The 13081-nt window shown below is 33.6% G+C and overlaps 1 long non-coding RNA gene across 1 annotated transcript; it reads right to left on the bottom strand.

The window, feature by feature from the left end:
* Window positions 1-5975: 5975 nt before the first annotated feature.
* LOC133311320 (uncharacterized) lies at window positions 5976-7944 on the bottom strand. The gene is made up of 3 exons (XR_009751550.1): window positions 7840-7944; window positions 7663-7757; window positions 5976-6093 (listed from the first exon to the last, which is right to left on the bottom strand). It is a non-coding gene; the product is annotated as an uncharacterized LOC133311320 (long non-coding RNA).
* Between the last annotated feature and the right edge of the window lie 5137 nt (window positions 7945-13081).

Below are 13081 nucleotides of genomic sequence, written 5' to 3'. Positions count from 1 at the left end.
ACAAGCAAAACTTAACGAATAGAAATTAATACAAGCAAGTAGTATGCAAAGTGTAAATTTAAATAAGCTCAAGTATTCAAATAATGCTTATGTAAAGAGATAAAAAGTTAGAGAGATTGCAAACACGATATATCCTGGTTCGATCACCACCACCGTGACCTATGTCCAGATTGAAGCCGGTCGTTCAACTTTCCACTAATTATCAAGCTTCAAGGGTGGTTGACAAACCGCTGCAACCTTTTCACTAGGGTCTCACTACCCTTAACTCAAATAAACAGAATAAGAGTGTTTAGAGATGGATATGTACTCTTGAAGTAAAGATTATACAAGTTGAAGCTTATGGGCAGTGGCGGACTCAGAAAATTTTATTTATGTCTGCACACTTAGTGGCGCGGCGGGGGTTGCACTGCCTCCAAAAACCTTTTTTAAAAGAAATTTTTAAATACATTAAAAAATAAAAGAATATAAACAAGAAGAGAAAATAAAACTATTCACATATATCAAGCTATGTTATTTCATTTTTTAAATGCTATTTCAAGCTAGAGTAAAGTACATTTTAGCTCCTCAACAAATATCTTGGGGCCCAATTTAATCCCTTAGGAAAAAAAAAAGTCGATCTGTGATCCCTCTGAAATTTAAAATAGACCTATGTTATTTTTTTTGAGAGACTAACATGGGTCTTATTTGAATCTCAGAAAGATCACAATTTCGACTAACTGTGTCTATTTTAAATTTCAAAGGGTCACAAGTCAATTTTCTTTTCTAAGAGTAAATACCCTTTTTGGTCCTCAGCAAATTTTACGATGCCCGATTTAGTCCCTAGCAAATAAAAAGGCACATTGTGGTCCCTAAGAAATTCAAAATGGACTAATTTAGTTGAAATCGTGGTCCCTCACAATTTCAAAAAAGGCCCATATTAGTCCTCAAAAGGACTAAAATGGGTTCATTTTGTATTTCTTAGGGACCACGATGGGCCTTTTTATTTGCTAGGGACTAAAACGAGCATCGTAAAATTTGCTGAGGACCAAAAAAGGTATTTACTCTTTTTCTAATCGATTAAAATGGGCCCTGTGACTTTTGTTGAGGACCAAAAGGTACTTTACTCTTAAAGTTATTTCAAATGAATTTTTTTTTTTGTGTCTGCACTTGCACACATAAAAAACTATGTAGGTCCGCTAATGCTTATGGGTATTGATTAATGACACAAGAGTGAAGCTCAAAGGAGTTTTATGATCAATATGAGTAAGAACCAGCAATGAATGAGTTTGATTCAATGAAAATGATCAATAATGATTCCCAAACCAATGGAACAGTAAACCTAGGCTTGCTGATTCGTAATAAATGAGTATATATAGGTGTTGGCACGAAACTAGCTGTTTATAGCCGTTAGACTGCTTACTGTCCAGTAAGTATTCGAATAATTTTCGTGAAGTATTCGAATACTTCATCTGGTATTCGAATACTTTTCTCAAGGTATTCAAATACTTTGTTCACAACACAAGTATTCGAATACAGTCAAGAAAGTATTCGAATACTTTCTTGACAGAACATCAACAGTGCAGTTTTTTGAGTTGTAAAGCATTTATATTTGTGTCTAATAACTTTTAATGTAATTCCTTGACTTGTTGAAAACGTTTTGAGGTTACGAAATATGTCAAGGGTCTTTTTCATAAATATTAAAGCTTTCAAGTGATTGATGACATGTGTAACGCCTGGCAACTTACAAGGATCAACGACTATCCTCACACACTAACACGAGACTTTTTAGCGTGCTTTGTCCTCACTCACACACTTCCCGGGAAAACTTCCCAGGAGTTCACCCATCCCTGAATTGTTCCAAGTCAAGCACGCTTAACTGTGGAGTTCTTCCGATCCAGTGCTACCGAAAAGTAGATGCATCTTGTTAGTATAGGTAGTACCAATTAATTCTTATAAGTTATCCTTAGATGTGTTGTCCTCTACCAGCACAATCTCTTGAATCCCTCTCTTTCCGGTGTTATTTGATTCATTCATGTACCTCCGCCGCTGGAAGCCTGCCAGGAGCCGCTCCTTGTCCGTGCCCTTGCGCATCGGCGATCACTCCCCGCCCTCGTCAGCGCTCGGGATGTTACAACATGGATAATGCATGCATAGAGTTAAATATCCTTTGAGCTCATTTATGCATCATTAATCAATTACCTTTACATTTAGATCTAAGCTCTCAAGGATATGTTGCAATCTTGATCTTTGATCTTGATCATGTGTGTTGAATGATTTGCTCTTGTTGTCTTGTTGAATTGCTTCCTTGGACTTTTGATTGTTGCGAGTTGTCTTATTTTTGACTTCGCTTCTAAGCTTGTTTGTTATCATCAAAACCCTTGTAAAAATGAACTCTTCTTTGGTTTCACATATCTTCGGCCACTAAATCATAATCGTACGAAGATGGATCAATGGTGACGAAGGAAGAGAGAGAAAATGGAAATCATAATCATTCAAAGGTGAATATTGATACAAGGAAATAAATAAACAAAATGACGTAGTTTTGAGCTGGCCGGAGATAAATATATCCCAAGCAACTTGAGAAATATTTTTCTCATATATATATATATATATATATATATATATATATATATATATATGCAACTTCAGCAATTTTTTGGGTCTTTTGATTTTTCGATAATTATGAAAAAAAGCATTCAATATTTTTTTAAAATAAGGGTTAACAATTCCCATGGAGAAAATAACGGAGATTTAATACAGTTGTCTCCTACTAGAAGATGTTAAACCCTTTTTTTCACCTATATCAACTCCAAATTTTGAATTTTAAAAAAGAAATGAGATATTAATGCACATGTTTGCCACTAATTAATGCTAAACTCTTTTCGCACAAACTATTTAGTTTAAATATTTTAAATTTTGAATTAAAATAAATTTTTTTTCATTCATTTATGATTTTAAATTCTATATCTCGTATAATTATTTTTCATTTTCCATCTTATCATTATGAGCTTCGGCAACTTCCATTTTTATGAGGATTCCATTCATATCTCATTCATCTTAAGATTAACAACCCACTTTTATTCATCGAATTGGCATCTCATTATTAGCATTAGCAATTACACAGTAAATAACTTATTCCTAATAGGTATATTAATTACTGTTATTTTTCATTAACTGTTAAAAGACTCCTCATAATATAATTACTTTGTGTTTTGAAAATGTCTACAGTGACCTTTGAAATTTTCCACGCAATCAGAATTATAATCGGAATTCCTTGAATCTTTTAACCCATTCAGGTTTACAATAGAAATTCCAAATCATATCCTATATGATGAATTACTTGGATCATATTTTTGGGTTTGCATGTGTTCTATTTAATATGTATTTTTGTTTTATACCATTTTTTATTTGAAAATATTACAGAAGTAGAGCTTGAGAAGATGAAAATATAAAGAAACAAAAATAATAAACAAATAGAAATTTTAAGTTATTTGCATAATTTCAAAAGTTATTTTCCTTTATTTGCACAATTTTAACTTAAATATTACAGAAGTAGAGTTTGAGAAGATGGAAATATAAAGAAACAAAAATAATAAACAAACAGAAATTTTAGGTTATTTGCACAATTTCAAATGTTATTTTCTTTTATTATGAGATGTTTTTGGAATTTCAATATTTTATTCACATTTAAAGGATATTAAATTTTTGAAAGTTTTATCGAAATAAGTTTTGAATATTATTTAATTTATCTAGAGAATAAAAAGAAAATAAAAAGATAAACAAAGGATACATCATAAAAGTCATACAAAAAATAAAAAAATTCATTATTTTTTTGGATATACAAAGGATATTAATAATTATATTCGGTGGAGAAAAAATAAAGAATAAATAAGAAAATGAAAGAATATATAATAATATATCCTTTTGATTATTACGAAGCCACAATTACATGTTGCATATTCAAATAAAAGAAAAAAGTGGGAAGCTGCAAAATCGAAAAATTGAAAAATCGAAAGAAGGTAACCATATCTTCATCTTCCACCTAATATACGCAGAAACCGTTCTTCTTCTTCTTAACCTTAAATTCATTGATGATATTGGTTTCATGGTAGATTGCTTGCTTTCACCCAATGTTATAAAACCTGGACCGGTCAATGACTCGGTCGGGGTACTGGGTTGATGGGTGTAACAGCCCGTTGTACACCGGTATTGTTAACATTTATTTATGATATTAAGCGCAGTTACAATCACAACAGTTCATTTGTAAAAATGCAAATAAACTTTTTCGAATTATTACGCGAGCATTTAAAACAATAAAAAGCGTAATAATTAAAAGCTGTGACCGTAACTGTAAACTCTTGCGGAATACTTATTTTAACTATTTTTACATCTTACTTTACATATTATAAGTCACTAAGGGGTTCCCATAAACCCACTTAGCCAATTTCTCAACTTTATGTTTTTACCTTTTCGAACATGGTTCACTAAATATTTTTTTGCGAACACACCGCTTAAAACCAGACTTTCCTCTCGAATTATATTTTTTTTCTTACTTAATTCCCTTTCTAAAAAGCTATTACACGCTTTAATCGGAGCTCGTTTGCTCCAGTTATCGCCGTTTGAAGTTGGATAAGCAAAACAGCCAACCAACCCCAAAACAGCTCAAAACCTCTCTCACTCCACGAATTTCTTCAGAAAATCCACTCATCCAATTATTATCAAATTTTTATGCTACAAACTAGACAACTCAACCTTCAATTTGATATATCATACGCTTAATTTTACTGAGAAACGAAGCGGGAAACAATTCCTCAAAAACCGGCCAGAACAGCCCCCAAGTGCAGGGCAAATAGGGCAGCTGTGTTCACAGCCCTCCCAAGTCCAGCGCCTAGCTCAGAACAACCTCATATTTTACCACCATGTAGGGGACATCCCAAGCTTCAAAATGGTGTATGGAATTTCCCTATCGGACCTCTGTGGAGGGAGATATGCTCTCCCGAAGTTCGTCTAAAATCTGCCAATTCTACAGAAAATTCGCCAGAGTTTCCTTTGTTTTTCCAACATTTCCCAAATTTGTACAAGTGGTCTATGACCTCAAATGGTACCTAATAATCAGTGGGTGGCACACACAAGGACCAACAATGCCTTGGGACTCTTACAACCCACAATATACAACAATTCCATATCATATACAGTAATATACATGCATGATCCATAACTCCACATATATCACATTAAAAGGTGGCTATGTGTCATAACTACAACATCCTACATCAACCTACATAAACATAATACATCATAGTGTAAATATAAATACAACAGACTCCCAAAATAAGTAGGCAACATCCATGCTCATATCTACTCCTCAACCACGGGCCTCTTGCCCCGAGAACCATCGTCAACTGCTGCGATACCTGAAATATGTCCCCATAACGCGGGGTGAGAATGAATCTCAATAAACTTGGGGTTTATGGAGCAGTCTCCACCCAAGAGTCCACTTCCTGCCAGAAAATGTCAAGTACCAAGACATAGATAACACCATATAATCCATATTAGAATTTCCGTATCATATATATTTTCTGATAATTCTCATTTATTCTTATAACGTGCTTTCTTATTAATCTTAATTACGTTCATGTCTTATGTATAAATAAGGCTTTCATCTTATATTCGTAATATCGTATCATATTCAATAGCATACTCATAATGATCAGAGAACTAAAGTTTCCTCGGCTATACCTTATATACACCGTGATCATATCCATAAATGTTTCCTCTGTTCAGAAAACCATAACTTATGCTTCCAAGGCTTTATCTTATTGAAGATCATATCATATTAACTTGTCATAACATAAATAATGTCATATGCATGCACTATATGAATGCAACTACGCAAAGTATCAACATTAACAACAATTATATCCATACGGAAACCATAATCGCCACTGATCATGGCGGAACAATTAAAGACAGAGAAGACTCCTAAACCGAAAGCTTACCTGAACGCTTTTCGTCTCTACAACTTGTTATCCAAGAAGTTTGTGCAATTAGCTATCCACGCATAGTCCGCCTCACTTGATTCGAATCCCTTGGATTCACACCCCTTGGTTTTCACTGGTACCATTATAATGTATTGTTAATGACAGTTAATTACATTACTTGTAATACACGTAAACAACATTCTGTAGGTTACATTCGATCATTAACTTAGTGATTTATAAGATCCTATCCATATTCCTTATTTATTACAATTCATCTAATCTCATTCTAATTCACTTCTCATACTAACCGAACTCATACATATATAATTTCATCATGTTTACTTAGCTTAACTCTTGTGAAAGCATTCGTAGACTATAATTCCATTAACTTGACATAAAACTAACATCAATTTCTTTAGCCATGTAATACATACTGGTCGAATAGTTACATACCCATGGACTTACCATTTTATCTTAGTTAATTCATACTTCATGTTACTAACAATTGCGAGGAACATCACACACTCATAATATTAATTAACACCATTCCTTGGCCTAAATACATGTATAACCGAAATGTGTCCATGTAAGTTCCACCACAATTCATCAACTTTTATATTATAAAACAAGCATTCTTTAAGTATACATATATGATCAATAATCATTCTTTGCACTGTATGGCTGATTGGCCTATTTAATGATTCCATAATTTTCTTTCAAGCTTTCAATCAATTACATCATATTCAAGGAATCTCCAACACCATTTAGCTTAATGACAAAATAATTCCATCCACTTTCATGAAATAGCCGATTGGTACTTATGGATTTTTAAGGATCTTCTCACCACCTCTACTCTTTATTCTTTATTCTCATCAATCTTAACCAAATCATTGAACATGAATTCATATGCAAAATTAATCAAACACATCATGTACCTATTTAAACTACCATACCCGAATAGTAACTATAAGACATATTGAGAATTCTATCAACTTCACTACATTAATACCAACTTGTTTCATGCTAAGTAACCTTCTAATATATATTTTTGTCACCCACTCACATAAGAACAAAATCAAAACATGTCTTGTGTATCTTACCTCACTTGGCCGAATTGGCCCATATATAATTCTATAAACTTTCCTTCACAATTTCCACTTAATTTAATTAAAGCAACCATCAAACAACCACTTGAAATCAATATTTCTTTTAGACAATCTAACAAACACATGGTTGCACCACTTAAACACATTATAGCTTACTTTGTTCATCAACCATATATGTTCCTATCATCCTTTATATCAACTTTCATAATTAATATAACAATCCTCACTAATCATAAAGTGTGTGGTTGTGTTGCTTACACTAGAGTTCCAAGGGTATCTTTTAACTTTCACTCAATATTTATTAAACCAATCCTTATTTGATCAATTAAAATCGTAGCTTCACCTAGACATTTTAACAAACACTTGGTTTACATAAATTTTCATGCCATGGCCAATTGGTTCCTTGTACTCACAACAATTTCCTTTGTTAATTTAAAGCTTTCCTATGTTTAGTTTGACATCAAATCTTTAAACAACCAACAACCATACATAAAACTCATCAAATAATTAATGTAAAACACATCATAAACAGCCCTATATCATGTAATATCATCATCATTTCTAAGAATTTAATCAAGGAAGTGAAGGTTTAATACCTTAGATAACCTAACCAAGAACTAGTGATGACTTGCCTAAGCTTAGAACTATGAAATCAATCCATTTCCTCCCCCTTTTCCAAGTGCAGGCGCTGCTGTATAGAGGAGAAAAGAAGAGATTTAAAGCTTCCCAAAGTTAGAAAAATGGTGGGTTAGGATGATAGGGTGCTAAGCTACCTTTTCTATGTTGCAGTCTAGATGAAGTGGTGACTAACTCATCAAGTTCTCTCTTGCCCTTTCTCCATTGAAGGTCACGAACTAAGGAAGAAGAAAGAAGGGGGAGTGCAGCGTGAAAAAAAAGAACGAAGGAAAAGGGACCGCCTAATTGAAGTCAAGTAGTATTAGTTTATTTATTTATTTTTTTGACTAACATGTCACTTTCTCATTGGTTTAAACAACCAAACTATTTGCTTGTTGCTTTCTTCCTAAACTCTACGGCCCACATAAGTGACAAGAAAGAAAAGAAAGCATAAAAACTTCACGAAGCAGCGTACAACAATTTGGTGAATGACTTTTAATGAAACTTGGTGATAAAGTACTCAATTCCACCAAATATAGATTTGTCAACATTAAATAATATTGGTTCTTTAATTCTTCATTTGACTAATCAAGTATCATCTTAAATATTTATTGGTTCAATTCTATCAAATTTCCTCATCTTTTTTACTAAAGTTACGTACATGACAATTTAAAGAAGACACAACATTGCAACTTAAATAATTAAGACTAAGAATATTGTTTGACTTTTTACTAATCAAAACTCATCTTATTGCTTAATAATTAATCCATCTTTTCCTTAATTTTAATAATTAATCCAAGCATCATTTAAATAATTTAAAGATACTTTGAACTTACTAATTTCTCTAAACTAATTAATTATTCAACCTAATTTATATTTAGGCCTAATTACCAAGGTAAACACAAACTTACTCTATATAAATATTTATGTTCTTAGTTATATATAATAATTATATTTGAATCCTATTAGACTTGTATTCTCTTATTATTTATCACCTGAATCTATTAATTTAACTCTCACAATTTCATTGAATAAGTATTTAATCTAGTTAACCACCTAATTAATTCCTTTCCCTTAACTTACTAATGAGGGTTGTTATAATGGGTCACTAGTTAAACCAGTGGGTCACTGGTTGAACCGCTTGAACCGGTTATATATAAAAAATAAATATTAAAAATATTAATTTAATAATCTGATTAATATACACCTAAATAATTATTTTTCTTTGTTGAGGAACATATAATAACAACATATAATAACAATTTTCCATTACCTCTTTTCCCAATTTTGAAATAATATGACTTTTTATATTAACAATACACGCAAAATATGTTGTTCCCCAAATAATTAAAAACAAAGTAAACTGATTACCAAAAAAAAAAAACAAAGTAAACCCCCGCCTACACTCATGCGTCCGCGGGCAGAGAATTGATTTGAGCTAGGTGGTATCGGTGGCATCCCTGAAGAAAGTTCAGGACTTGGATTTCTTATGTTAGAGCCCTCATTAGGAGGTGAACCTTCAGTCTTCAATGCATATTTCAAGTTGTACTCGTTTGAACCATTCTGGAAAGCAGCAGTTGTTGGAGGTGGTGGCAGTGCAGCTTCTTCAGCTGGAAGTTCAGCACCTTCCTCTACCCATCTCTTCAGCTTTTCATCATAATAAAACCGAAACGAGTTGTGAGCCAAAACCAAAACGAGAAAAGCGAGATGCAGCCCCTGAGACCTGTGTTTTTCCTTGTGCGTTAGGGGAGGTTGTTTCTTGCAATAAATCAACCAGATTTTTTTCATCAAGTTTAAATATATTATACTCTAACTCAACCAAAAACATGCAGAGGAAGGTGAAAATCTTAACAGGACATCGTGTCTTGGGCTTCTACCAATATCTGGCTTTGAAACACTTCTATTAGGCTTTCCATGTGTAGTTGGCGATGCCATGAGATTTAAAGGTACCACATCGACCAAATCAGGGAGAAGTATAACGTTTATAAACTGTTGGACATGCTTTAAGTGCAATGTGATTACAACAGCCACGTGGCCTTGGGTGTTAAAAAACCGTTTTATTCTTCCGGGTCGAGTCGCTGGTTGTTTACCGGTTTTGATAAAAGCGGTTGGGTCAACCCGGTCCGTACCGGTTCAATTGCATTACCGATCCGTTGTGTAACTCGGCCGGTTACATGTCCGGTTTAGCGGTTTCCGGGTTGAACCAGCCGGTCCGATCCGGTTTTAATAACACTGCTTTCACCGTTATAAAGCCTTGATCTTTTCCTTTTCCATCATTATGCATTTTTTACGTTTTCCTCACTGATAACCCTAAAACATAAGCATAAAATAAGAAAGAACTATAAAAAAACTCCTAAAATCCTTTTTCCACATTTTGATGAGACTGATTATATGCTAAGAAAGTTTATACTTGATCTACATACCGCTCCCACAAAGCACACTCAGGCTTGTGACCCATAGATTTTAACTTTCGCGTGCAAGGTTGGACCTTTAGACTGTTTCTTATAAATTCTTCCAAGATGCTAGTCGCTAGCCACCTATAACTAATCTATTACGTGAACCATTAAAGGTAGCTCTTTTAGGACTAACAAAATAATGGGTCAATGAAAATGGATAAAAAAAGAAGCAAGGAAAATAAGCCATGTAAAGGGAAATTAAAAATTAGATAAATGCAGTAATAAATAAAGAAGAGGGACCTTGGTTCTCAAAGGGTGTTGCTGGAGCTGTTTCAAATAATTTTTTTGTCTGATCCCTTCTTTGCTAAAGATCCCATCTTGCTTCCTCTTTGACTAGAAAAAGGTAACTGGGTCCGTGACTAATGTTCAAGAAAATGAGAAACAAAATGAGAGTGGATGAGGGGAAAGGAAAGGATGGGGTTTGGGTGAAGAATCAAAGCTGAGAAAGGCGTTGAGAAAAATAAAGATGCCATTTTAGAATTTGGTATTTATAAAAGTAATTGAGAGAGGGGAGGAACTGAAAAGTTTTTTTTTAGGTAGTATAATTTTCAATATCATTAATAGACTTTCCACTTTTCAATAATTTCCAACTAAAAACCTTACAATTCCAATGTAGAAATGATAGTTGGACATTAATTTGATGTCTCCCACTAATTCCTTAATTTTGAATTTTGATTTATTTTATTATTATTTATTTATTTGTCTTTTAAAAACCTTATAGGTTCCAATGTAAAAATGATAGTGGGTCGTTAATTAGATGTCTCCCACTAATTTCTTAATTTCAATTTTTGATTTAATTAAAAACTTATTATGTATTTTTTTTTTAAATTGACATGCAAGTGTGAACACAAAGCTGAAACTGCATGAGAGTTTGACACATCAGCTTTTTTGGTTCTATATAATAGATTATTCCTGCTTTTATTGTGTTATGATCCAAAGACATTAATCTATACTGATTTTTCCTGGAGAACAAGTATCAATCAAAGTAGCGGTGACTTCTGCAGTTGAAAGTATTAAACCCCTTGTCATGATTTAAAAATAAGCATGACAAAACAGAATGCATACCAATAGTATAAAACTTTTTTTTATCTCATTTTAGACCTTTGATTTTATGTATTGCTATTGACCATTTTCCTTTTCTATAAAAGGGCAAATAAAGAGCAGATGAATAAATCTTGAGTATTAAATCATACATGAATACACAATCATTTCAGATTACAAATTACTTAAAAATGATATGATCAATTAATAAAGTTAAAGTAGCCTTGTGCTTCTTAATTGTGAACAAAAGAAATTGTGAAAGAGAGAGAGAGAGGTGTGATACAATCAATATCAAAAATGAAGAGAAAGGGAAAAAGAATCAGAGAGGAAAAGTAATTTTTGTATTATTTGTAATGAATCCAAAACATTACAACATAGAGTTTATATGCAGATATGTAACCCATGTGTTCCCTAACAAACTAACCTCCTATACATGTCAGCATTTAACTATTCTAACAGTTTTCACTTGTGATATTTTAAACATGTTGGTTTCACTCTTCTTTTGATGGGTCTACTTGGGCCAGCTTCGTTTGGACTTGCAACAACATCATTTGGGCTTGTAACAACTGCCCCCCTCTAGAGAGACCTTGTCCTCAAGGTCAAGATGTGGGTAGGTTGCACTCAAAACTTTCTTTGACTCCCAACTAGCATGCTCAGGAACTGTCTTAGACCACTGGACCAGGAATTGCTACTAGTCCTTGCCACCAACAGGAATAGTATAAGTTGCCAGGATTACAATGTGAAGCTGCATTGGTTTATTGTCAGCACATTGAGGAGGTAAAGGAACAACTGACTTAGCACAAAATGGCTTCAAACAAAAAACGTGGGAAGAATCTTCGAAGTGGCAGGTAAATCCAACTGATAAGCCATCGAACTAATGACCTTTTTAATAGCAAAGAGGCCATAGAAGCGTTTAGCAAGCTTTAAATTAGATCTATGAATCACAGAAAGCTGACGATAGGTTGTAATTTGATCAGCACTAAGTCTCCCTCAGCAAAAGTGATATCACGTCGATGCCTATCAGCTTGGTTCTTCATGCTATTTTGAGCACACAGCAGGTTGCTTTTCACGAGGATAATATGGTATCATTGGTGGAAGACGCCCATAAACTATTTGAAATAGGGACATGCCAATTGCCGAGTGCACTAAAGAATTGTAGTGCAATTCTGCCCAGCGAAGAAATAAAGACATATGTTGATGTTGCTCAGAGCAAAATGCCCTCAAATACTGCTCAAAATAACAGTTGGTCATTTCAGATTGACCATCGATTTAGGGATGGTAGTTGTACCTTATCTTGAGCTTGGTACCACTCAATGAGAACAATTTTTGCTAGAACTTACTCATGAAAATCGGGTCTTAATCAGAAACAAGGGGATGGGGAAAATCATGTAGCCTGATGATTTGTTCAAACAAAACTTGAGCCACAACAACTGCTTTAAACAATTGTTGTAGACCAACAAAGTGTGTATACTTTGATAAACGGTCCACAACCACTAGAGCTATAGAAAGGCCATTCAAATGAGGAAAACTAGTAATAAAATCCAGTGTTAATTCCTTAAAAATAACTTCCAGAATTGGAAATGGGTGAAGTAAACCCAAGGGTGCTGATGTAGATGTTTTAATCTACTGACCCGTTGTGCATTCTTGGATAAAAATAGTGACATCTCTACGCATATGCTTCCAATGGAAAGAAGTAGATAAATAGAGAAATATTCTAAGGGATCCAGCATATCCACCCAATAGAGTGTAATGTGCTTCTTCTATGAGTTTTGTCTCCAAAAGGATTGAGACCCTAAATAAAAATGCCCCTTGTGGTAAATGATACCATCCTTGTAGGAGAAATATGAATCAAGTAAAAGACCATCAGGCAACTTTTGATGCAAGGAAAATAGCTCTGGATCAG

This window comes from Gastrolobium bilobum, unplaced genomic scaffold (assembly GCF_033153095.1).
Source record: "Gastrolobium bilobum isolate Gb01-03AN ecotype WA unplaced genomic scaffold, APGP_CSIRO_Gbil_v1 utg11809, whole genome shotgun sequence".
NCBI classification, from domain to species: Eukaryota; Viridiplantae; Streptophyta; class Magnoliopsida; order Fabales; family Fabaceae; genus Gastrolobium; species Gastrolobium bilobum.
This window is presented reverse-complemented; position numbering and strand designations above follow the sequence as displayed.